The sequence below is a fragment of the Camelus ferus genome, chromosome 12 (genome assembly GCF_009834535.1).
Source record: "Camelus ferus isolate YT-003-E chromosome 12, BCGSAC_Cfer_1.0, whole genome shotgun sequence".
Taxonomy (NCBI): domain Eukaryota; kingdom Metazoa; phylum Chordata; class Mammalia; order Artiodactyla; family Camelidae; genus Camelus; species Camelus ferus.
Window position 1 is genome coordinate 43,876,270 of NC_045707.1, and position 27,403 is coordinate 43,903,672.

At 38.4% G+C, this 27,403-nt stretch overlaps 1 long non-coding RNA gene across 1 annotated transcript in view; it reads left to right on the forward strand.

The window, feature by feature from the left end:
* The window catches only part of LOC116667712, a 237,469-nt gene that overhangs the window by 43,441 nt on the left and 166,625 nt on the right, over positions 1-27,403 (forward strand). The window contains exons 5-7 of the long non-coding RNA XR_004324713.1: positions 6,481-6,552; positions 16,190-16,306; positions 18,099-18,166. This is a non-coding gene — a long non-coding RNA (uncharacterized LOC116667712). The remainder of the gene's footprint in view (positions 1-6,480; positions 6,553-16,189; positions 16,307-18,098; positions 18,167-27,403) is intronic.

A 27,403-nucleotide genomic window follows, 5' to 3' on the forward strand; every position in this document is an offset into this window, starting at 1 on the left:
GGATGAAAAGGGGCAAAGGTGACAGAAGTGGGACGCGGGGTCTAGCCAGAACCACTCTGAAAGTCAGAAAATCACACACTGCGTGGTCATTATAAAGATAAAAGAAGCTTTTTATTATGTATATTATCTGTAACCAGGTTGTTAAAATTTATAAGCATTTTCTAAAACTAGGAGAAACGATGAGGGCTTTGGCGTTCCAAATAAGAGTTTGCTCTTTATTTGGCAAGTCATTTAATATCTTTATGCTGAATTTTTTATGGGTAAAATGAAGATCATAATAGTATCTATCCCCAGGGTTGTTGGGACAATTAGATACCATAATGTACATAAACACTTAATGTGGTGCCCAAAGCATAGTAAGAGCTTAATGGACATTAGCCGTTGTTATACTGAAAAGTGTTTAGTGAAGAAGAAATCGTAAATGTAAACAAAAAAACAGAGTGAATATAATTTCACACTTAATATGTTTAAAATGTCAGGATAGCCTCTTTATAAAGGGTGCTGCCTTTATAGTTTCATTTTAGTAAAGGTAAAAATATAAGATTTACATAAGATATTTCCTGACATTTTCCCCCTTAGCGCTGTATTTATAGATATCTTCCTAATTTATATATGTATAGATATATAAATGCTAAGTTAATCAACTTTCATGTCATCTACTATTTAGAATTCTAGGATTCTAACACTGATAGCTGGGGTGGATCTCACACATTTGAAAGACCTTACAGCATTCTCTGTCTCAAAACACCACCTTCTGAAAAGGACCTCTAGTGCCCTGTGAGAAGTAAGGCAAGAAATTACAGATCTTCCATCTACTCATAAAGGTTGTTTTGTTTGTTTGTTTGTTTTTGTCTCTTTGTTAAGGGGCTTAGGAAAATCTGGAGAATTGGGGCATAAGGAGAGAAATTTGGATGAAATGTACTAAGTAGGATACACTATTTCAACACAGCAATTCTTTTGACGAAATCTAATAACAAAGTCTTCTATACACTTAATTAACTGACAGATTTCATTTTTGAGTTTGGCTTCAACATCAACTAAAAATATATTGAAGTGCAAGTCAGTTCCAAATTCCAGTTAAGCTTCTTTAAGAATCTGAATCATTTCCTAACTTCTATGACAACCCACTTATGCTTCTTCCTATCTCCTGTGAAGCTTAAAATGACACTGACCCAAATCAATGCCATCTTTAACAACAGTGACTTAAGTTGTTTAGACTCCCTTATGTTATTTGCATGCTAAAGAAATATATCTATGCCTTAAAAATTTTAAGATTAGGTTATAAACCGAGGTCACCTAATTGTAGAGACCTCAGCTTCAGTGGACAGATATTTAAATTTTATTGGGTTTTTATTCAACCATTTTTTTTTCTGTGTTAACATATTCCTTCCTTAACCTTGATGCTCTCCATGCCCCCACTTACTTTAACCCTCACTTCTCCCCTTTCAGCTGTGATAGCTGAATTGATCCAGTTCAATAATATTTATTGAGTATCTATTATGCACTGGGCTCTAGAAGATTTGGAGATGTCTGGGTGAAAAGGCAGAGACAGTTCCCGCCCTCACAGAACACACAGTGGGCAGGTGAAGACTAATAATGGAGGAATTACGGTGCAGTGGAGGCAGGGCTGTAGCAGGGAAATACAGTGCTCTGGCAGTACCACTCAGATCCTGCTTCCTTGATGAGGTGGGATCAGATGCCTGTGTTAGAAAGACCTTGTCTTCTCCCTTCAGACTTTAAAACAGCAGCATGAAGACAAGTTGTTCTAGGACTCCTTTCTTTCTTAGTCATTGGTTTCAGGGCTTCAGGCAAGGTGATGATCTTCTGTGTGCATGTGGTAGTGGTGGTGGTGGGGTGAGTAGGGGGGACTGGGTCTAGCACAGAAAGCCATCTTCCCTTCTGAAATAATAATGGTTCCACATGTCAAAGCCATCTTTCTTTCTGAAATAATGGTCCCACATGTTGGCCAAAACAAGTGCCAACTTTTTTTTTTAAATCATGCTTGTCAGCACTTTTTGAAACTCAGCTATCTGAAAAGAAGAAAACTGAGTTTGGCTCAGCCTTACACATCACCAGCAAAATCATCAACATGCTACAACACTTAGATCTTATGAGGGGATCTGGGAAAAATTGAAAGATGACTCTTCTTCTTTTTTTTAACTTTAATTCATTTTCAGCAATGCATAGGGCAATCAGCTAACACAGATGAACCTGGAAATTTACCTGTGATCTGAGTTGAAAAGTTTACGTTAAATGTACAGATGCACTATTCAGTAAGTAAATAATACAGCAGATTAGTTATTGGATTAACAAAAAGACATCTGGAGCTAGCTGGATTCCAACAGTCACTAATGGGATATTTTTAAAGTCTTTTCACCCAAAACACATCAGTTCACAGACTCAGAATTTCTTAGCCTCTCATTTCTCCTGAGCTGTCTTCACTTCCTACTCCTTGGCCCTTTCTGAAGGAGTTGGATTTTCTGACCATGTATGTAATCTGTCTCTTTCCACGTGTCTCTGTCTATGGAAAATCAACAACAACCCAACCCTGTACGACAAGAAATTTCATGGCAACCTGGGAGAACACAAAACCAAAAGTTTTGGCCCTCATTTTGACACTTAATGAATTTGTGTCCTAGAGTAAGTTACTTCACTTCCTGGAGCACTGATTTGCTCATATGCACAGTAGAGCCTCATGATATATGTAATCTATTTTCCTTTTATTTTTCCTGACAGGAATGTCACCAAAACTCATAATTCACATAATTTTTGCATGCTGTCTTAATAGTTCCATTTTAGTGAAGGCGAACATATTTACAAGGTTTACATAAGATCACTCAGTGGGTGCCCTCTCCAGCAGGGGTTGCTGGTTGTCCCCCAATACCCATTCTTGCCTCCTTCTAATTTGTAGCAAGGCATATGATCATTTGCATAAAGACAACATTTTCCAGTTTCCCTTGCAGGTCTTGCCACGTGTGTAAGTCCTGATCGATGAGATTCATTAATTCATTCAACAAATAATTATTGAGCACCTACTGTAGGCTGGGGTCTAGAGATATAGCAATGAATGAAATGAACAAAAATTCCAATAGTCCCTGCACTCCCCATGGAGTTTACAATCTACTGGGAGGAGATAAACAAGTTAAAAATACATTATTTCAGGTGATGACAAGTGCTATGAAGAAAAATGTAGCAAGGAGAATAGAGAGTGACAAAAGAGGTGGATGTTGCTTCACTGTCCATAAAGTTGAACAAGAATTAGATTCTTGGGGATGAAGACTAGCCTAGGATTCAAGGATTCTTGTGGTGACCAGTGTAAACTGGGTAAAAGACCTGCTGAGATAAAGACAGGGTGAAGAGTGGTGGTGAGGCAATGGGTGCTGAGAAAAGGGCAGAGTGAGGTTTAGCTAGGAGTACTCAAGAGTCCTGGGGCCCCCTCTTTATTCCAGCCAATAGCAACATGCAGGTAGGGGCAGGAACAGAGTCACTGGGAGCATACAAAGCTCCCTCCTGACTCCCACCACTGTGTGTGGCAGGACTAGGGGAAGGTGGGCACTCTTGCCTAATACAGATATAGAAATGTCATAAGCAACTTTCACAAACTTGCCCTACTATCATCTGGTGGGTGCCCTTTGTCCATTGTTCTTTGTCCTTTCATCCACTCTTATGCTTGGAACAGAGATCTGATGGCAGGATTTCTAGAAGTAGCCTTATACTGTGAGGACAGGACCATAATCAAGGAAGTGGGAGGAGCTTGGTTCCTGAGGACTTTAGACAGCAGAGTCACCATGGACAACTCACCTCATTTATTTGAGAAGGAAATAAACTCCACTCTTATTTAAGTCACAATTATTTGGAATTTTTGCTGCTTTCAGCTATTTTCAAATATGACATGCAGATATAACATCTACCATTTATCCCTAATGTCTTATTTTGGGTGATAATGTAGTATTTTGGACAAATAAGTGATTTTGGAGGCAGAACGTCTAGGGTTGTGTCCTGATTCCATGTTCATCCTGAATCTCATCTTCCTTATTTATAAAATGAAAAGGATAATACTCTATTTTCCTAGTAGGGAAAAGAGCAAGGAGCAAGACACAGAGGTGAGAGGGAGCATGTCCAGTAGGAAGAGTTGGGAGTTGGGTGTGACCGGAGTATAGCCACTCCAGTATTTGGCCAACATTTGTTGAGGTGGCGACCCTCCAGTGTGCCATGGCGAACCAGCTAAGAACTACTGACCAACAACTCATGGGATGGCATGACTCCTCCAGGATTTGGCTACTGCCTCCACTTCCATCCTCATCTTCCACTGCTTTTCTTCATTCACAAGACGTTCCAGATGCACTAAGCTGCTTGCTATTGTTTTATACTCAACTGTTACGTCTCTATACTTTAATTCATGCTATACCCTCTGCCTAGAATGACAACCCACTGCCCCGACTCTGCCTAAAAACTCTTACCTTTTCTATGCATGGTTTCAAATGTTACCTCCTCCATGTGGGCCTTCCTGATAGCAATTCTGTTATACTCATTGCTACCTGTGGAGGGTTGAATGGTGGTCCTGGAACCTGTCCACATCCTGGAACCTGTGAATGTGATCTTATTTGGAAAAAGAGTCTTTGCAGATGTAGTTAAGTAAAGGACTGTGAGATGAGATCATCCTGGTTTATCTGGGTGGGCCCTAAATCCAATGGCTAGTGTCCCTATAAGAGGCACACAGAGGAGCCGTCAATGGAGAAGAGGAAAAGGCTATTTGAAGAGGGAGGCCAAGACTGGAGCTATGTAGCCACAAGCCAGGGAGCACCTGGAGCCCCCAGGCCCTGGAAAAGCTGAGAAAGCATTCTCCCCCAAGCCTTCAGAGAGAGCATGTCCCTGAGACACCTTGATTTCAGACTTCTAACCTCCAGGACTGTGAGAAAATAAATGTCTGTTGTTTCAAGATAGCAAGTTTGTGGCAATCTGTTACAGCAGCCCTAGGAAACGAGGTGTCTAGAATAACATAAAAAATGTCTTACAATCTCTGATTACTCGTCTGTGGCTCCCTCTCCCATGTAATAGACTGAAGCTTCTCAGAAAGACAAAACATGTCTTAGTTACCCTACTGCATCCTGTACCTAGCCCGGCTCATGACACATGGTTCACATTTATTAAATGGATGAAAGAACGGAGAAATAAATCAGAACTAAACATTTCCACGGCTTGACTACAAAGTGTTAAAAAACAAAATTTGTTCAGGTTTCTGAAAGATACTCGTTTATAAGCGTTAGATTCTCCTCCCCTGCCGCCAGGGTGGTCCTGTTCTTGCTAGGTTTTATTTAGCATCGTACCAAATTGAAGGAAATTAGATGTTCATGCCTTTCCTTGCATCCTGGGGTTTAACCTTCCTTTCCTATAAGTCCTTCCTGGCTCTCACAGCAAGGCAGTGCCTGTGTGCACCCTAAAAGTGTTGTATTAAGCACCGTGTGGGGCCAAGGGTTAGACAGCTGTTCTGTACCTTCCTTCCTTCCTTCCTTCCTTCCTTCCTTCCTTCCTTCCTTCCTTCCTTCCTTCCTTTCTTTCTCTCTCTCCCTCTCCCTCTCCCTCTCCCTCTCCCTCTCCCTCTCCCTCTCTCTTTCTTTCAAGCTGAATGCAAATGTCCAGCTTTGGCACTAATTCTGTGTGGAGAGGGATGTCTGCTTACTCTAATGTGTTTTTCCATGTGTGTGACGTTTTCATGGCCTGATGAAGGGACCTGACCACACCCTAAGCCCCAGCCATGGGTTTTGTAATCAGTCTCCTTGTCTGTCTACTAATTGGCTCAGACTGACTTACTCACTATGGTATTCACTTCAGTTTGATGTTCTTCAGAACCTCGTTTTAATTTACTTAAAAAGCCAGAACTCAAAGATGAGGGTAAAACTGAACACATCTCTTATGTAAAAGAAATGTTTATTGTTCATCCTCAGAGGGGCGGGCAGTGGGCGTGAGGGGACACCAGCCTTCTCCTTCAGCTCTGCCTGTGGTTTGCCATTTCACTGTGGTCTCTGCTTCTACTGCCTCTCAGTCTTCTAGCTCATCTGCAAAATGCATTCGGTCAGCTCTTTATTGAGCACCTACTACATGGGCATTTGACTAGGTGTTGAGGACACAGCCATGAACAAAACAGAGAAACAATTCTTGCTCTTAGGAAGTTCACATTCTAGCAGGAGACAGTGTCAAAGGAACAAATTGAACACCACAGTAGATAAGAGGTTTTACATACATCCTCCCTGTGAAGCCTAGGGCTCAGAAAAGACAATGTATGTGAATGCACTTTGTAAATTATAAAACTATAAAAAAACAAATGGAATTATGTGTCTATTTTTCCTTACCTTATTCAGGTATGGGTTACTCAATAAGGCTTCCTTATTGCCACAATTGAAATTGATTTACCACTGATGTATAAGGGACCTTGAATAGAAAGACAGAAGCTCTAATCACATACCTGTTTCTCCTCCTTAGCAATTTCACTCAGGCTTTGGGGACATGCTGCTTCTAATAGCAGGATATGTTTGGTGTCTATAGTTTCCAGAGGTGAGTACCTGTAATAAGAACTACTATCATTGGCTCCTGTTTTATACCTATGTACTTCATCAGAACATAACATAATTTGAAAGACTGGATTGGAAGACACACCAGGATGTTCTTTTTGCAATGCCTGCCTGTGCGAAACTTAGCTAAAAATTAGTAGTCATCAGTTTCTGGGTGGCTCCTTTTTATAGATGATAAGGAAATGAAGATAAAAGTCATAGGTTAAATTCTCCCATATGTTACGTTAAAGGGAAATGATTTTGCTTGAAGATTAATTTGATGATTAATATTTGAAGGGGCACTGGCCACACATATGAAATGACCAGAAAGGATAGGAAAAAGCAGAGTAGTGGATATAATTCATAAGTCAAAAACAAAGCAAGCAACTATAATACTAAACTGGAAAAAATGCATGTAAATGTATGGTAATTTGTATCATAAATATTCTGAAATGGGAGGTAGCATGAGACAGCAGAAATAGTTTACCTGCAGAATCAGACAAAGGTAGCATTGTAATTTCCTCATTTGAAAAATAAAATAGTAATTAACACGTACAAGACACCATTCTCAGAATCTCGTGCTTATTCTCTCGGTTCAAACTCACATCCCTTCTGTGATGTAGGTACAATTACAATGCATGAAGTTAATTTTATGATTAAATGAGAAAAGATACAAAAAGCTATGAAAACACATCACAGATTTTGTTAAAATATTATTACTGTATTATTGTTTTTAAGATAGAACTCTACTTAAACCTATGTTGGCCACTTCTTAGCTGTGTGATTTTTTGGGGGGGGGGTCACATGCTTAATTTTTATAAGCCTCAGTTATATCTCCATCATAGAATTGTAATGATTATTAAACAGTTTAACACATTCTATGCTCTGAAAATTATTCTAAAAGAACCTAGGATAGTTTCCAGAGCATAGAATGTGATTAATAGATGTTAGTTCTTTCAACAGCAATCTGAGCACGATGAACTAGAAAACACTGATTTCTCCATCCTCCTGAGACTGCTCTAGAGCAGTGCTGTCCAACAGAGAGAAGTCTAGTGTGAGACTCATACCTGGAATTTAACACTTTTAGTGGCCACAATAAAAAAAAGTTTTTAAAAAAGGTGAAATTAATTTGAATAAGATATTTTATTTAACCCAAGTTTTCTAAAACGGTATTTCAATCTGAAATCAACACTAAAATTATTGATGAGATATATTTTTCATTGCTAAATTTTTGAAGTCTGGGCATATGCTACACTTACAGCACATTTCAATTGGACACTAAATTTTCATTGGAAATACTTGATCTGTATTTTAAAGTTTGACAATATAGAGTCACATGCTCAAGTTGTTCCTTAAAAGTTTTTCAGTAACTGAATTGAATATCAGTTTTTAAATTTAACCAGTTTCATTTTTCAAGTTAAAATTGAAATTTTAGTTCCGCAGTCATACTAGCTATATTTCAAGTGCTTGACACCCATGTGTGACTAGTGGCAACTTGGCTGGACAGAGTGGATCTATGTCCCCCTACACGATCAGCCAACAGTGGGAGTGCAATAGAAACTTCTCTCTGTTCTCTCTAACCCCGAGGAGCCTCTGGATTAGTGCTCTTAGTTGGGGGCAAGAGCTGTAGATGTCACTGGAACTCTTATTTAAGATGAAACATGAAAATTATGTTCATTTTTGTGAGGTTCTTGACGTTAGAGTTGATGCTGGAAACGGTCCTGGATCCCACTGGGTCAGTGCCGGTAAGAAGAAAGCTCCAGGCTGGATGAAGCCTGACCAGAATTCAAGAGACTCCATTAAACCAGATGGACCCAGTAATGCAGCCAATTGGACTTCCGTGTAGAGAAGCCTGAAGTCCATTTGCCGGGCCGTTTCCCATATCTTCAGTTGGTAAGAAATAAGAGAATGGCCACAGTCCTGAAACAGAGAATAAAAAGGGAAAAGAAACTATGAGGCTTTTTTAAAAAGTCTTATTCTCAGATTAAAAAAAATAAAGCCTAGAGAGCTTTGGAGACATATGGGGAAGCAGTGACTTCAGGGGAGGCAGCAGGATTTGTTCCCCGGAACAGTAGTGAGATGTTACTTAAAATACTAAACTGTCTTTAGTTCTTCTTACCCTAACTGGTGGGTGGAATTCAAAGAGAGAGATAGTTAAGAGAAAGAGTTTCCAACTGAGATAAATGAAAAGTCCCGGAACTTGGAATAAAGGAGCTTAAAGAAGTCATAGTAATAATCCTGGGCAAACATCACGGGTATAATCTTACAGCATCGATGTAAATATTTGACATCAAAGAGGCGCTACGATGTAGAGTAATAATGTTCAGTGCTTCTGTTTGACCCCCAAAAGGCCTAATGTGGATAAAACTTTACAGTAACTAATGAGACTTAATGAACAAAGAAAAGCAGTGATAGTTTCACCCTTTGATTCCTTTAGCATTAAAGAGAAAGACAGGCACCCACTCTCCAAGCAACAGGGTAGAGAATATAGTCCTCTGCACAGAGGCATCACCAGGAAGATCAAATTAGAATTCTCCCCTGAGACAATTTTATGATAACTCTAGAAAACAGGTAGTTAGCATGCATGTGAATAATTTGCTTCTAAATTGAATGCTCAAGTTTATATGAGCTTTCACAGACTGTTGCCATTTTTGGAGGACCTTTTGTTAAGTGCAGAAGTCACCCTTAGCTCAATGCCTGACTGAGAAGTAGACAAGATTCAATGATTTGTCCAAGACCAAACACGTAGTTAGTAGCAGAATTGAGATGAACTCAGGTCTTCTGAGTCATTTATCCCATATTTCCCCCATAAAGAAAACTTGTGCTTTCTACAATTAAATGTATATTCTTTTAAAAATAGGGCAAAGTCGAAAATTACTACCAGAATAGATATGAAATTTGTCTGGTGTTTACAGAGTGTATATAGAATAGAAATATAGTGTTGTCCACATTAAAAAAAAAATTATAAGAATTTTTTTAAAGGAAAAAAAGAATTCCCTATAAATGAACACTCCCATGTTGTTCTGACTATGTATTCTAGAAACATGATTGTAAGTTAAAAGCCCTCATATATCACCATTAATACATAATGACTTTATAATCTGTTTTAATTAGGGCAGCATGGTGTAGGAAAAAGAGATTGAACTCTACCAGTTACTAATTGGGCAATCTCTCTGAAATGCTCCCATTTCAAGGTGAATAAACTTATTCTTCCCAAATGCCCCTTTTTAATTTTTTTCTATAGTACTTATCTCTTTCTAGTGTACTGTATAATTTGCTTATTTATTATGTTTGTTTGCTATCTGTATGACTGAGCTAAAATCCAAGCTCTATGAGAACAGTTATTTTCTGAGTTCCTGTGCTAAGCACTGTTCAAGAGAAACATTTGATCTGTATTCAGATTTCATAAACTTAGCAGTTGAAAAAGTAGATTCAATACACACAAGTTGCTCCAAATATACTCAAAAAATGTTTGTTGAGTCCAATGAAAGAATGAAGTTTCTTCTTAGCAAAGCCTTAAAGCTGGAGAACAGCTTCACCCTTCAGCAGATCCCGGGCAGTGTCTGGAGGAACTGAGGGGCTGGGGGAATGTTGGTGGTGTGGACAACCTCCATTCTGTCTTTCCTAGGGAGTCTCTGACTACATGGCAGGACCCCAGAGGGCCTGTCATTCTCATTGAGGAAGAAGAGGGGAGGAGATAAAACCATCCCTCTGAATCCACAGGAGATTGGTTCCAGGATCCCTCACCGACACCAATACCCATGAATGCTCAAGTCCTTTGAGCATATGGAAGATACTCTCTCTGGGGTTGGTTGAGTTTGCAAACGCTGAATCTGCCTGTACAGAGTGTCAACTGTAGTCACAAGAGGTTGGGGGGCCAGGAGACAGGAAGCAGTTTTAGAAGAGAAGCTGGGAGTCAGGAGTTTAAAGCAGGAGAGGCTTCAAGCTGCCACAGTGCATGAGAGATTTGAAAGAAGAAGGGAAATCAAAAAAGAGATATTTCAGACCTAGGGCTCTGGGTTACACATGGAATTCTTTTCATTTTCTTTGAAGAGAGGAAAAACCAGAATTCCTATTGAATTTCTTTGGGTGGGTTTTTTCCATCTGTAAACCATAGGTAATATCTGCAGTAAGGTGATGTGAGAAGTGAATTACTCTTCCCTACCCTTTTCCCTCTACTCCACTTTACCGAGGCCCTGCCTCATAACTATTGCCTCAAATGTATCCTCTACTGGCTGTTGTCCATGGATTCATACTATTTGATAACATTTACTGATTAGAAATTGTGATTGTGAGCTCCTTGTGGCCAGTGTCATGTCTTTTTGCTTTCATGTCTCCAGTACCAGGCACAGGATCTGACACAGCTTAAGTACACAATATGTGTTTTGCAAATGAAGACATGAATAAGTGAGTGAGGGTGAATGATAAGCACTAACACAATAAATGAGCATTCCCCTCCCTTCTCTTCAATCCAGTTAAAGCCAAATCCTGAATTGTTTGCAGCAGTTTCTTACAATTCTAGTTTTCTTGATTAATTTTTAACTAATTCATGTGTGTCACCAACAGATATTTACTGAACCCCTACTCGACCTTGTCTTTGTGATAGATGTAGTGTACAAAATCGAAGAAAGAATTGCTCTCCCCAGAGAGCTCATATTCCTGAGAAAACCCAGACATACAAACCAACCTCTCCAGGGCAGTACTATAATTACTATGATGGAGGAAACACCAAAGATAATGGGACTGAAGAAAGAAGATTTAAGGCTCCTGGGAGAATCTGGGGAAGCATTTCTAAGGAGATAGTCACTAAGCTGAGATTTGAAGATGAAGTTAAGAATTTAGTATATGAGCAGGAGGAATATTCTTACAGAGACATCAGTGAGCTCAAAACATAGAGACATGAGACAGAAAGGAATATTGTGGAGCTATGAGATGGAGTGGTTGAGAATTGTGAAGTTCAAGGTGAAAAGTGGTGGGAGGTAAGGCTAGACTGGTGGAGGTAAGATATGAGGGATCTTGTGTTTATTCTGATTTTACATCTTATTTTGAAGGCAATAAGCAATTGCCTAGAAGAAGAGATCAGAATTGTATATTTTGGGGTACTAGAGGGTCAGGACCTCAACATCTTTTTGAGGGACCCAATGCAGCCCATAAAAGGTGATTACTAAGAGAATACAGAAGAGGGAACAGATTGGTTAAGGGTGGTGGGGAGGAAGAAGATGTGTCTGCTTTTGGACTCACTAAATGTTAAGTTGCCTATGGGATATCTAGGAGGCATTGTTAGAACATAGTTGGTTAAATGGAAGCAGAGTCAGGAGGGGTCTGGGTTGAAGACATACATGTAGGCATCATGAGCTTCCAGGTGGTAACTGACAGTGTGAACACTGACTTGGAAGAGAATGTAGGGGAGAAAATGTGAGGGACAAGGATAGAACCAGAGAGACCTCAGAGTTTAAGGGAGAGCCAGAAAAAAAGGGAGTACCAAAAAGTCTTGAGGCAGAGAGACCAGAGAGGGAAGAATGCCATGGCGGCAACAATGCCAAGTGAAATTCTTTCTGTTGAAAGTGACTAAAAAAGTGCTCAAGTTGGTTTGAGCAACTCAAAGGAATATATTGGGTCCCATAATCAAAGAGCCCAGAGGCAGAATTCAGCCTAGGCTAATCCCAAGATGAAATAATCATAACATTATCTTTCTTCTTCTCTTTTCTACTTTTCTCCTCCACGTTGGCTTCATTCACAGACTATGGTCAGTGTTAAAATGGCTGCTAACTTCGAAAGTCCTGCTGAAAAAAAAGGATCTCTCAGTTGTCCCAATATAGGTGCTGGGATTGCACCTCACTGGCTTTATTTGGGCCATTTTCCTGTCCCTGAACCAAGCACTGTGGCCAAAGATAGATGGTACTCTGATTGGTTAGGCCTAAGTCACATGCCCAGTCCAGTCACTGGGGTAAGTTTAGCACCACTGTCAGAGAGGGAGGGAAGATTGACTCCCTAGAGCAAAACCAAGTGCCAATACCAGAATATAAAGTTCTGGCTGACAAAGCAACAAATATCCATCACAAAATCCAAGGGAAGAGGGAGTTTGAAGAATAAAAGATGCATCAATAGCATGGAATGCTACTGAGAAGTTAGGATAGAATTTTGACAATGGAAGTGCCATTGTTGACTTCTGCCAAATTATGATAGAGTGATGCGGGCAGGTATCAAGTAGCAGCAGGTTAAGATTTTTAAGACTAGGGGGAAAAAGCTGTCTTGGAGATAGTTAATGTAGTTTGTGTGCCCAATTACTTGACTATGAATAAGAAGAGAGATAAGGAAGGGTAGGTAGAGGGAGATTTGGCATCAAGAGGGGGCTTATTTATCTATTTAAGTCACTTGAACTTGTTTATATGTTGATATATAAAATGACATAGGCATTTGCACATGAAGTGGAAAAAAGAGTTGCAGTGATGACAGGCACTGTGGTAGGGTATATAATGTCCCCCAAAGATCTCTCCAATCTAATCTCCAGAACCTGTGAAATCTGTCACCTTAACAAAGCAAAAGACATTTTGCTGATGTGATTAAATGAAAGATTTTGTGGAGGAGAGATTATCCTGGATTATCCTGGGGTGCTGATGTAATCACAAGGGTGCTTATCAGAGGGAGGCTGGAGATCAGAGAAGAGAAATTGCTGCACTGCTGGCTTTAAGATAAAAGAAAGTGACCATGAGCCAAAGAATGCAGGTAGCCTCCAGAAGCTGAAAAAAGCAAGGAAAGAGATTATCCCCAAGAGCCTCCAGAGGGAATGTAGGCTTGAGGACCTATTTTTAGACTTCTGGCCTCCAGAACTGTAAGTTAATAAATTTGTGTTATTTTAAGTCACTTAATTTGTGGTAATTTGTTACAGCAGCCATGAGAAACTAACACAGCCATAGAAGTGAATTTCTGACATTTACAAATACAACTTTGGCATACACATTTTAAATATAATGGCATCTACTCTTGTTGAAAAACCAATAGGTTTAGACATGTTTCTAGGGACAGTAGAGGAAAAACATACACATTGCATGGTCAAGTGTAAATCTCTTCTGTAACAGTTGCCTCAAACACACAGCAGGGCTTGTGATTCACTAAGAGATTTGCAGGATTTGTTCTTTCTAATCTTCCCCATTTAAATGAAATTCCAAAACTCTGCTAGGGTATTATGCAACTGAGCAGACTTTGGTACTTTTATACATGGACCCTCTAAGAATAGTTAGATATTTTTGAAGTCAAAAATAAAATCAGCCTGATGAGGTAAGTAGAGCTCCCATATTTAAAATTACGTATAAGGTCACCAAAGTTCAGAGAAAGCTGATTGATTTGATCTTTTCTTATTACTGGTAACCACAGAGGTTTTTCTATTGTGAGAACATCCTTTTATGAAGCAGAAACAAGATTGTCTTGTTGCTTCTTTTAATCTCAGAGTTTAGATGGTCCTGTATCATTTTCTTGTTTTGAGGGTCACCTTTCAACACAGGAGCACAGCTGTATGAGAGACCTCCTTCTTTGAAAATACAAAAATAGCACAACTTCCTATTATATCTAGTTTCATTATAAGACAATTTTAGGCTGACCTGGGCTATGTGATTCACTAATGTCCAATCATCATATGCAGTGGAGGTAGCTGAGCTAAGAGCCAGCCTCGTCTTCAACTGGAAAATTTGCAGACAAATGTTTATTTTATGAGGCTGCTTCCTCTTCCCCATCGAGCTTATAGCATATAACTAATGCTGGCTGAATTGCAGCACTAAAGGCAATATCCAGAAACCACTTACATTTCCTGACTTTTATTATTTACTGTGGGTACATGCATCACATTATTTGCTTGTACTCACATTTCATAGATAATTGCCCCATTGTAAATTCCTAAGCCACCAAATGGTCTTGCATTTAAATTGTGCACCCCTCCCTTGAAAAGAGAATTATGTAGAAGTGTTTACCTTTAGAACCAGCAAACTCAAGAATAGCCTGGCAAGACTCTTTGTCAAGTGTCACCCATCCAAATGAGAAACTGCTACACCACCATTATTGCTCCTCTAACACGTGTGATCTGTGATCTGTCCTGTTATTGTGGCTCTGTGTATTTACTGCCTGGCTCTGCAGTTTTTGTTTAAAACTCATTCTCCCTCTATACTCATGATCTTGTAGTTTAGGGATTATGTTTGAAGATTTTCCCCCCACCCCTCAATAATAATGACTGGCATTATCACCAGTGCACAGCAATAACGGTTTCCATGTTTTGAATGCTTACTGCGTGTCAAGATCTGTACACATGTTATCTCTTTGTCATCCTCACCACAATACTGTGAGGTTGATGTTATCAAACTCATCTTACAGATGATGAAACAGGGGCTCATAGAAGTACAGCATCCTGCATGAGGCCATGAAGCTGATCCAGGAATTAGGAACTCTTCACCCTGACTCTATACTGCCTGTCACAGTGTTAGTGGCAGAACAAATAATGAATGGATGACTAACTTCCTAAAATCCACCTATGTGACTTTTAAAATAGGAATACATGTTACATAGGAAAAATAGTAGAATGATTCAACGTTGGAATGCTGAATCCATTAGCATTTCCTTACTGTGCAATAATGTAGACAATCCAGAGCTAAGGGTTGTCTTGTTGAAGGCCAGTTCAGTCTTGGCCAGATTTCTACAGCAACTTGATGTAATGTCTTTTCTGGAGAAGAAAGTTGGAAAAAGCTGGGCAGGAGGAGGTAGAGGCTCTGGGTTTGATATTCTTGAGTGTGACTTCTTACTAAACTTCTTGAAGTGGGGAGTTCTAAGCCTTTTCCCTTCAGCAAGTAAGGCAGCTGAAAGACAACTGGGCTGGTCTCGTGGGATGTGGCCAGTGCAGGCAAGAAACAGAGCCCCACACTCACATGGAAGCCCCACTCTTGGCATTTAATGCTTTGTGGTTACCATCTTGAAATTCTTAATAATTTTATCTTTGAATTTGTGTTTTGTAAGTGAAGTCTGATGACAGTGGAGTAGGAGCAGGGACTTGGGATCTTGATTCACAAACAAGCTCATCTACCCCAGATGGGGTCTTGGCTGCTGACCTCCCTACCCTGGGGATGGCACTGGGAGGCTTCAGTCCACATACAGGGAGAGTCAGGATGCAGAGTTGGCCTCATGTGCTGAGTTACAAGTGGGCCCTGGGTGCCTATGAACACCCTTGCCTTGTGAGTATCCCTATGACCAGAAGAATGAGAGATTAAATAACAAATTAGGAAAATACTATGACAGCTCTAGAGAGACAACATGTGGAAGGCAACACCTTTTTACCTGGTTCAAGGGGCATCTCATTTTCATTTTACACTGTGCTCAGCAAATGATATGGATGATCCAGAAGGATGATCCAGATTTTTTGGAGGGAAAATATGCTGCCAAAGCTGAATGGCTTGCTTTTGACTTGTAAGTACCCCCCGACTCTTTTGTTGCTGTTGTTAGATGCCCATCAATCCTCATTTCTTTACTGGGTATTTTACAGGAAGTTATTGTATTTCTCAGCCTCTTCTATAGTTAGTTCTGGCCCCTGATGTGTGGGTTCAAGTGTGGCCTGGCCATGAGAAGTTCCTCATGACCCTCCTCATTCTTTCTTTTCACTCAAGGACTGGCTGGATGCAAAGGATCCCGTGAGGGACTCCAAGGAAGTCTGAAGGTGGAGTTACCATAAGATGGAAGGAGAAAGGACCCCAGAGCGTCACTGGAAGGCTGCACACCAAACTGTATGTAGGAAACACACATCAGTTGTGTTAAACCATTGGGAATTTGGGTTGTCAGTTATAGAAATAGTGTTAATTAACCCAACTGTAGTATTTTCAACAAAAGCCATTTTTCTTAAGCGGGATCTGCAAGCTATAGCCCTCAAGCCAATTTGGGCCACTACCTTTTTTTTAAAATAAAGTTTTATTAGGAACACAGCCATGTCCATTTGTTTATGAATTGTCCATGGCTGCTTTTATGGTACAATGGCATAAAATGTGACAGACAGTATGTCCCATAGACCCTAAGATATTTACTATCTGGCCATTTATGGAAAATGTACTGGTCTTATGAATAACTGAAGTAGTGGTTCCATTGACTCATCAAATGTCTCTGTGCTGACTTGGATGAGGCTTTTTAAGACAAATAATGATATGATCTGGCAATATAATTTTAATTCTTACTCTTTCCCATTTCTACCATTAGAGCAAGTTGTTTTGCAAAGAGATGTGAGATTCTTGCTATGGCTCAGTTGACTATGATAGTGATAACAATAATGATACTAATCATTAGAATAACTACTAGAACATTCACTGAGCCACGTACAGACAATGTGCTAAATATACTACATGCATTACCTGGTTTAATTCTCACAACACCCTATGAAATAGGAACCATCATTTAGCTTTATTGGTAAGAAAACTGACGTTCTAAAAGGTTAATGACTTGCCCAGCATCACCAGGGAAGTGGAAAGGCTGGATTGATATGACTCCTGTGACTCCTGGCGGGCCAGTGTACATAAGTATTTAGGTGGCAGGGGAGGATATATATATTTACACACACTCAGTGGTGAGAACAGCTGCATCTTCCAAAGCTCTGCATATAGAATTCTGCTTATAAGGATTATATCCTCCAGGAAAGACGATGAAAGATTCCTCTTTGGGGAAACAGAATCTCCCAAGAATGAAAACCTACAGACCTTGACATTAGAGGGTCACCCAATACCACTCCCAGTAACCATACAGTGAAATCTACTATCAAACTGGCCTATGAATATATAGCTTTTTAGTGCTTCACTTTTAAAAACGAACAGATAGCAAATAATCAGCAAATTTTTTAGGAGATTCTCTAATTATAGAAAGAGATAAAAACAAAGAAGCAGATTAAAAGGGCATTTAAAGGAAATAAAATATATAGCAATATTTAAAAAAACAGCAAATCTTTTCCTTAAATAAGTAAAAGAAAAGCAGGATGCTATTAAAAAAACTAGAAAACATTGGACGTTAGTAGTTTTTGAACAGTAAAAATATATTAGCACAGCATTTTAAAAAAATAGAAAAGTTGAATATAAAGTTAAGAAAATCTTCCAAAAAGAAAAGCAAACATGAATCAAGGTTCAGGAAGTTTCCCAAGAATTAAAACGAAATGCAAGCTAATAGGTTCAGTTTTTTTTTTTTTTTTTTTTTTTTGGTTAGTAATTCTAGAATGAGAGAGTAGAAATGGAGGGAGAGCAATTATGAAAGAAATAATGATGAAAATTACCAGGAATTGAAAAACACGTGTATAATTATTGAAGATGCCAACTCAATGCCCATCTTAGAGAATGGGATAAAGCATACAGGAAGGCACATTATCATAGAGTTTCACAGCACTGGAGATTAAGAGGATCAGGAAAGAGAATGAAATTGGACTTTACACTAGCAACATAGTAAGCTAGAAAAAGTGGAGCAACACTTTTATAATTCAAAGTGAAAATAATTTCCAACCTGTAATATCTCAAAAAACGTACTTCATATGCATCTTTTTTTTTCCAGGAAGCTACTGGAGATGTATCCATAAAAATAAAGGATTAAATCAAGAATGAGGAAACTATGAAATCCAGGTAAGTTGGAATCCAACCCAGGAGACAGAGTGAATTCCAAGAATAGTACTTGTAAGTAGACCTGGAAATCAGTTGGTCCAGTAAAAGAAGGTGGAGGGAACTTTAGGAAGGAATATGACAGTAGCATTATTTATAATAAACTGGAAACAACCCAAATGTCCCTGACCAGTAGAAAAGATAAATAGTGGTATAATTTGCAACAGTATAGCAATATAACAATGAAATAAGACAATGAAAATAAAGACTATGGCTACATGCAAATGTGGGGTGAAAAAGTAGAAACAAAAGAATACTTAATATATGATTTCATATACCCAGACAAAATTAATCTATGGTAACAGAAGTGAGAATAGTGGGTGATTTTTAGGGGGGTTGTGTAACTACCCCCCTTAAAAGGGGAGACTTCAAGCAGCCAGGGAAGGGGCTGGTAATGTTCTATTTTCAATCTGGATAGTGGTGACATAGGTCTGTTCATTTCGTAAAAATCCATCAATTATGACTGTAAATTTTTCTATGTATACATAATTTTTTCAAGTAAAAGTTTTACTTTGATAAAGGAAGAACACAAAAGCATGTTTCTAATATAATCCTAATTTTATTTTAAAAAGTTAAAAAGATAAAAGTATATATAGCAAATGTTGAAAACGTTTATCTCTTGGATATATGATTATTGAATGGGTTTTATTTTTTGTGAATTTACATACTCTTCTCAGTACTCTATAATGTGTATGTATTAATTTATTGATCAGAATAAAAGGAAACATAACAAGAACAATATTGAGATAGTATTTACCCCTGCTTATCAGATTGCCAAAGATTAAAAAGCTAAGAGCATGAGGGATGGGTACCCCCATGCCCTGTTGGTAGAAGTTATAAACATGTATGATTATTAAAAAAGTGTCCACCATTACACCCAATCAATTCCACCCATAAGAATTCCCACGGCAACAGACAAGTATGTAAAGATATTTATGCAAGGATGTTCATTTTAGCTGTTTTGAGTTAAAAGGGAAACTATTAAATGTCCATTAAAAGGGGATTGGTTCAATAACTTATGATATATCCTCAGAATGGAATGCTATACTGTCATTAAAAATGAGCATTTGGATCTAAATTTACTAACATGGAAATGCATTGGGTTATAGAACAGCATGTACAGTTTGATCATATTTAATACTTATAATAAGTATATGGATAAATATGTACTGAGGTAGAGCAATAACAGTTATCTCTGGATGATGAAACTGTATGAGTTTTACACTTTCATTTTTCTTTTCAGTATGTCTGATTTCTCTTTTATAACCATAGTAGCTTACTTGGACTGCTAAAACAAAATACCATAGCCTGGATGGCTTAAACAGCAGACATTTATTTCTCACAGTTTTGTAGGTTGAGAAGTCTGAGATCAAGGTGCCAGCAGATTTGGTTCTTGGTGAGGGCCAGCTTCCAGGCTTGTAATGACCACCTTCTCACTGTCCATGTACTCATGTGGAGGAGAGAAAGAGAGAGAGTGACTTCTAGTCTCTCTTCCTCTTCTTGAAAAGGCACTAAGCCCTTCATGGGGACCCCCTCCTCATGACCTCATCTAGACCAAAATTCCTCCCAAAGACCCCACCTCCACATACTATCACGTGGTGGGTTAGGGCTTCAACACATGAATTTTGAGGGACACAAACATTAAGTCCATAGCAAATAGCATGCATAATTTTTATAGTAAAAAAAGCAATGACGAAGCTATTTTCATTTTAGAGGGAACAAAACTAGCTAATAAGGAGTGAAGCATTAGTTGTACCAGAATGGCCATGTTTTATTTTAATTTTCTTTTCTATTTGAGTTTGTGTCGGTATTTGTTGTGATTTTAAGACAGATTTGTTCTATAGTAATCGTGTAGGAAAAAAGAACTGTCTTAAAGAAAACCTTGAATTTCTTTACCTGTTACTTTTTACTGTTATCTAATACATTGGCCTTGTGGGGAAGACACTGCAGGTGTAAGTCACATCTTGGCCACACATCATCTATGAGATGATGTTAGGCTAGTCACATAGCTTCTCTGAGCTTGAGTTCCTTCAGTCTATAAAATTTGGATAATAGCATTCTTAACTAGTTGAGAAAATGTAAGCTGGATGTGGTCAGGCCTTGCCAGTCTTATTCACTGCTGAATCTGCCTGCCAGTCTAGAACAGTCCCTGACCCAGTGTAGCAGCTCAGTGGATACTTGCTAAATGAATGAAGGAATGGCTGATTAAGCGCAATTGTTTTATAATCTCTAAAGTGAAAAAATGTAGGTGCTGATTATGTAGTCATTAAAAATGATCACTCAGATCTGTATTTACTACCATGGATCCCATTTGGGTTGTAGAATAGTGTATATTGTATGCTTACTAACATTTCCTTTTAGTCTGTAGAAATTATTACAATTTTCAAAATTACAGTTGCAATACTGGGGTGAAAGTCCAGGGATATATGGGATGTGTATTAGCAAAGCTATGATCTTTTGAAAATAGAAGGTCTGTGCATTTTTAAAATCAAGCTTCCTGCTGGGTTTTGTGACTGTATAAATGAGAAAACAATATTTTCTTCCAAAAATGACTCATCCACAAAAATAGTGGTATGGTAGGATATAAAATAATTTTATGGATAGCAGTAAATCTTTGTGGAATAAGATCCTAATCTTTTTATGAAAACATGGGACATGCTTCTAGATACTGATTAGCTTTATGCTGAAACTACAGAGAATGGTAAGTATTCTAGTCATCTTTTCTAATTAAAATTTAAATTGAAATCTGGGTTCTAATGAAGAGAAGCTTAGTGCTGGTCCTGTGGGAGCTCTTCAGAGGGTAAGAGGAAAAAATGCACAAAGGCGTAAAAAGATTTCACAAAGACATTTTCTTCCCATGAATTTTATTTGAACATATATTTTATATTTTATATAGGAGCATGTCTTTCCTTGATGGAAGCCAAGCACTGTCCTTTTGACATGGACATTCTTAAAATAATATCATATTTCCATAGTGCAGACCCAACCATGTCATTGTGGACACATTGGCATTATCCCTCTGACACTCTGTCTCAGGGAACTTAGGTGACAGCTCAGCTCTACCTGAGAATTGGGTTCATTACTACCAGTTTTGGGCATATGATGTGGCAGACAGGATTCAATGTCAAAGGTTACTGCTGTGCTACGGGAAAAAGTTGGGTTGCTAAAGGGATAATAAAGGAAGAGTAAAACTTGAAACTCTATACAAACTTTATTGGGCAACTTTAAAAATTAATTCTGGATGTCAAATTATTCTACTACGTCCCTTTAAGAGCTGTTTGTTTACCACACGCAAGCACAAGCCCAGAGAATGCATTCAAAGAGACAACTTATTCAAAACATTGTCAAGAAATAAATGTATAAAATAAAGACATTTCAAAGGAAAGATGTCAAAATGGTGATTTCTTACTAAATGCGTTATTGTCATAACGTAAATATAGGAAACGAAAACACTAAGAAATCCCTGATAGTGTTTTAAAAGACATATTCACGCCACTTCAAAAAGAAATGATTTCAACAAGATATTCGAATCAAATTCAACTAATTTTTTTAAAAACCTGAACTACTTTGTCGCTAAAACGTGACACACTTAACGTGTGTCATTCTTCTATCTTATAGGATATTTCCTGCTATATTTCTCCACATTTATTCTCTTAGGTTAATTGGGGAAGTGAAATTAATTCTCTGTTCAGGATTCCTTCTGTCAAGAACAAAGGCATTTCAGCCTACAGAAAAATACCTGAAGGCAGAAGCGGTTCTAGAAAGGTAATAAACACTGCGTTAAGGCATCTTTCCCTGGCTGTGAGCATTCCACAGATGAAAGTTAGCAACTGTCTGTTGGACACTGTGAGTGGCAGGTAGCATGCCAGAGACAGAGCTCGCAGCTAATCTGTTGTGAACAATATGCGGCATCTCCTCCCAAACCTCCCGTGGTGACTATGCAGAGTCAGGGGGCTGGGAGAGGAACATATCCCCAGCAACACTTAAAGGAAGAACACGCTGCAAAAAACAGCACACAAAATCACAAGGGCACATCTGACTCGGACTACCAGCAGAGTTTGATTAAAATGTACCAAAATTGTAATTTTTCCTTCCCTATTTAACTGTAAGACACAGTCAGTGTTGCTTAATGTCAGTGCTGTTAATGAAGTTGTCAGGCTTGTCACTTTCATTGAATACCAACTTTACTAAGAAACTGGTACTACAATTACCTCCAACTCTATACGATTAAATTCATCAAAGCATACCCAGGCTTCAGACTGTGCCAAATCTTTGGAGAATTTCCCATGGCTTTGGAGTCTGCCCCTATCGGAAAACTCTATATGCCCTGCAAAAGATAGAAGATTAAAACACTCATTGGAAACAAAAAATTTGTTTAGAACTTCCTCCAAAATGGGCCACCTGGAAATTGGTGAATTCTATTCTCCATAAGAAAAACCAGCCTCATTCACAGGTTTTGTGACACTCTCTGAGGCTCTGTATCTGTCTTCCCCATCCCCTCCACAAGTGAAATAAAATTAAACCATTTTCCCTTTGTTCATTCATTCATTCATTCCTTTATGCTCTCACTCGAGAAATATTTGAGTGTCTGGATTAATATTGGACTAGCATAGAACGTGACAGAAAAAAGAGCAGCTCTTCAGGAACAGGAAGTTCTGATAGGGTGGAAAGACTTGTGCATAAATAGCTAATAACACCCACAGTGTACAGTGGTAAGCACTGCAAAGAAGATAAAATATTACGGGCCGAAATCCAGGTGGAAAGATAAGAGGACATTTGAGGCTGAGGTAGCGTCTGAACGAGACTTTCAGAAGTGGATACTATTTGAATGTTTTGGATATTGGTGAGCTCTCTCTCTGAAACTCTCTGATCTTCAGGTGACCCTCTCCTTCCTGATAGTTAGCTTGAAAAACATCGAATGTCATTCCCTCGGAAATACCTTTCCCTGAACACTCAATGAAATGACACTTCCCACTCACTTTCTGACACATCACTCAGTTTTATTGGCTTCAGAGCACTTGTCGATCTCTGGGATTATTGTTTGTTTATTTGCTGTCTTTACCCATTAGAATAAAAGCTCCATGAAAGTAGATTTCTTGTCCCACTCGATCAGTGCTGTATTCCCAGGGCCTGGAATATGACTGGCCTACAGCAAAGGCTCAAGAGCTGCAAATGAACAAACTGAGGGAAAGCGATGAGGAAAAGAGGACTCCAGATTTAGGGAAGAATATTCACAATGGTGAGGAGGCTGGGGCACATGGATGTTCAGAGGAAACAGTAAAACAGGTGTAAGGTTGTGGCAGAAAATGCATTCCAGGTGGTAGATTGAAGCAGATGTTGGGAATGTCAAATGCTGTTTAAAGGAGTTTGAACTTTTTTCTGTTGTAAGTAGGCAGACATCATTCAAAAGCAGCATTGGAAAAGCTTAGCCTTCCAGCGGTGTCCAAAATAAATGGGCAACAGTGTAGGAGGGTTGCCTTTTCTCCACACCCTCTCCAGCATTTATCAGTTGTGGACTTTTTAATGATGGCCATTTTGACTGGTGTGAGGAGGTACCTCTTTGGAGTTTTGATTTGCATTTCTCTGATAATTAGCAATATGGAGCATTTTTTTTCATGTGCTTATTGGCCATTTGTATGCCTTCATTGGAGAATTAATTGCTTGTTTAAGGAAAAATACCGTATGATATCACTTATATGTGGACTCTAAAAAAAATGAACTTATTTACAAAACAGAAACAGACTCACAGACATAAAAAACAAACTTATGGTTACTGGGGTGGGGAGGGTATGGGAAGGGATAAATAGTGAGTTCAAGATTTGCAGATACTAATATATATAAAATAGATAAACAACAAGTTCATACTGTACAGCACAGGGAACTATATTCAATATCTTTTAGTAACATGGTGAAAAAGAATATGGAAACAAATATATGTATGTTCAAGTATGACTGAAGCATTATGCTGTACGCCAGAAATTGAAACAACATTGTAAACTGGCTATACTTCAATAAAAAATTATATATATGCAAAAGAAAGGGGCAGAGGCTGGAGTCTGGAATAGTTAGAGAACTATGTAGTCATTTAAGTGGGAAGAAATTAAATCCATCACTTTAGGGAAAAACCATGGAATGATGATCCATCCTCAACACCTGTGTGAATTAGTGTCTCCAACCTCTCTTGCAAGAATTAAGTAAAAACTATTCAAGGAATAGCATTCACTAACAAAAAGGCACATGATGGGGATAAGGATAAAGGGAGAGAGGAAGGATAATTCTGGAATTTTTACGTCCAAGGAGGCCAGAGCTGGTTGGAAAGGCCTTGCTAAGTCTAAGAGGCATCCAGGCCCTGGGGCCTGCAAGGAGGAGGAGAAGTAGGAGGTGAAAACACCCTCAGATACAAACTATTCCACATAAAATAGATAAACAACAAGGTCCTACTGTATAGCACAGGAAACTAGATTCAATAACTTGTAATAACCTATAATGAAAAAGAATATACATGCATGACTGAATCACTATGCTGTACACCAGAAGCTAACATAATATTGTAAATCAACTATACTTAAATTAAGAAAAAAAAAACCCTCGATTATTTTCAGATTTAACCATCTTTAAGCTGAGAAAACCCAATTTGGGTTCTGATACACTTTTCCATGTCTTGTTCATTCTTTTTAGGACAAAGAAAATAACATCCCATTGCACGCTAGCCACCTCATGTCTACTGGTAGACCACATACTCTAACAACTGGTCCTCATATTCTGGTGGCTCTATAAGAAGATCTGAATATTTTAGAGAACAAACTGAACAAACTAGTGGTTACCAGTGGGGAGAGGGGAAGGGGAAGGGCAAGATAAAAGTAGGGAACTGAGATATAAACTACTACGTGTAAAATAAATAAGCTACAAGGATGTATTGTACAGCACAGAGAATAATAAGAATAATTACAATATTTTGTAATAACCTTAAATGGCATATAATCTATAAAAATTTTGAATCGCTGTGTTGTATGCCTGACACTAACATAATACTGTCAACCAACTATTTCAAAAAATGAAAAAGGAAAAAACAAAGAAGACCTGAAAATGTAGCCAATTGTGGCACCTGGCACCAGATCAACAGGGCTGAAATTCTGGCTCCACTCAGATGTCTACCTTGGACAATTTATCTAAATGCTACATGCTCCAGTTTCCTCATTTGTAGAGTTGTGATGATAATAGTGCCGATGACACAGAACTTTTGTGAGAGTGAATGAGCTAAAACATGTGAAGTGCTCAGAGGAGCACCTGGCATGAAAGAAATACTCAGAAAACTTAGCTGCTCCTATTAATGCCCTCGTTGCTGCTCCTCATCGCATTCCTAGCATCTCGCGTTGTACCCAGTGCCTGCTCTCACTGTTACTCTCTAATATTAACATTAATGAGAAAGTATGGCTTTCATTTATGCTCTGGGTTATAAAGAAAGATTCTAGTAAGCCACATATTTGTCAACCTCCATGAGGTCAGGAGTCTTCTGGGGATAGGGGAATAGCTTCAACAGTTTTCCTGTGGTTACCAGGTCGCTCTCCTTCCCATCAGTGACAGTTTTGCTAGCCCACAGGTACCCCATCATCATTATCACCATCATACTAGTTATTGTATTTTGAACACTCACTAGGTACCAGATATTTCTGTTCAATCTAAATAGTAAATAAGCATGTAATGTATGCCAGGCACTGTTCTAGGGTCTAGGAAGGTAATAGTGAACAAAACCATTCCTGACACACAAGGAGTTGGTACTTTTTTTATTGAGGTGTGGTTGATGTACAAGATTATATAAGTTTTAGGTGTACAACATAGTCAGAAATTTTTAAGATTGTATTTCACTTATAGTTATAAAATATTGGCTGTACTCCCTGTGCTGTACAATATATCTTTGTGGCTTATTTATTTCATACATAGTAGTTTGTACCTCTTAATCCCCTACTCTTATCTTGCTCCTCCCACCTTTCCTCTCCCCACTGGTAACCACTAGTTTGTCCTCTATATTTGTGCTTCTGTTTCTTTTTTGTTATATTCACTAGTTTTTTATTTTTTAGATTTCACATATAAGTGATACCATACATTATTTGTCTTTGTCTGTCTTATTTAATTTAGCATTATGCCCTCCAAGTCCATCCCTGTTATGGAGTTAGTACTTTATAAGTGTAGTTTCATTTCATCTTTCCCAAAGTGAGGATATCTTACCACTCCCCTTTAATCGACTGAGGCTCAGTACATGTGAAAAATTATACAACTATTAGGTGGGCAACGTAGGATATCACTCCAAGTCTAACTTCAATGTATGTGTTCTTTCTAATAGGCTACACAGCTTCTTTAACATCCTGAATCCATAAAGTAACAAACAAATTCTTGTATAAATGCCTATAGCTTATGTTGAGTGAAAGTACGTTTATTTGAAGTTCTGTCAAATTGACATTCCTGAGAAAGGTATAATATAAAATTGGGCTAAAGAGTTGATCTGGATAGAATTCTAATAAAACAGTTTTAGATGTCTCAGCAAATATTTTTATCACTATATAAGCATTCAGGTATTACTGATTATGAAAGTGATGTCAGGTTGTTCTTGGTTGTGGTGCAAAGTCAACACAAAGAAGCTTAAGCAAAAAGCAGGGGATCATATTGGTTTATGTAACTCAGTTGTAGAAGAGATTGATGAATTCAGGTGTGTCTGGATCCAGGTGCTCAAAGAATATCATTAAGACTTATTTTCTCTATTTCTCAGCTCTACTTTCTTCCCTACTGGCTTAAGTTTCAGGCAGGAAACTCTTGTTTTGCTTTTTATTTGAAGTATAGTCAGTTATAATGTGTCAATTTCTGCTGTACAACATAATGTCCCAGTCATACATATAAATACATACATACATTTGTTTTTATATACTTTTTCATTAAATGCTATTACAAGATATTGAATATAGTTCCCTGTGCTATACAGAAGAAATCTGTTTTTTTAATCTATTTTTGTAGATAGTAGTTAATATTGGCAAATCTCAAACTCTCCAATTTATCCCTTCCCACCACTTTTCCCCTGGTAACCTAAGATTGTTTACTATGTCGGGCAGGAAACTCTTCTTGTAGTTGAATTCTTGTCCTTTCAGCTCCTAATCTCATAGAAGTAAGAGCCTTTTTTCTTATGCTTTGGTCAAGCTCCTGAGGAAGACT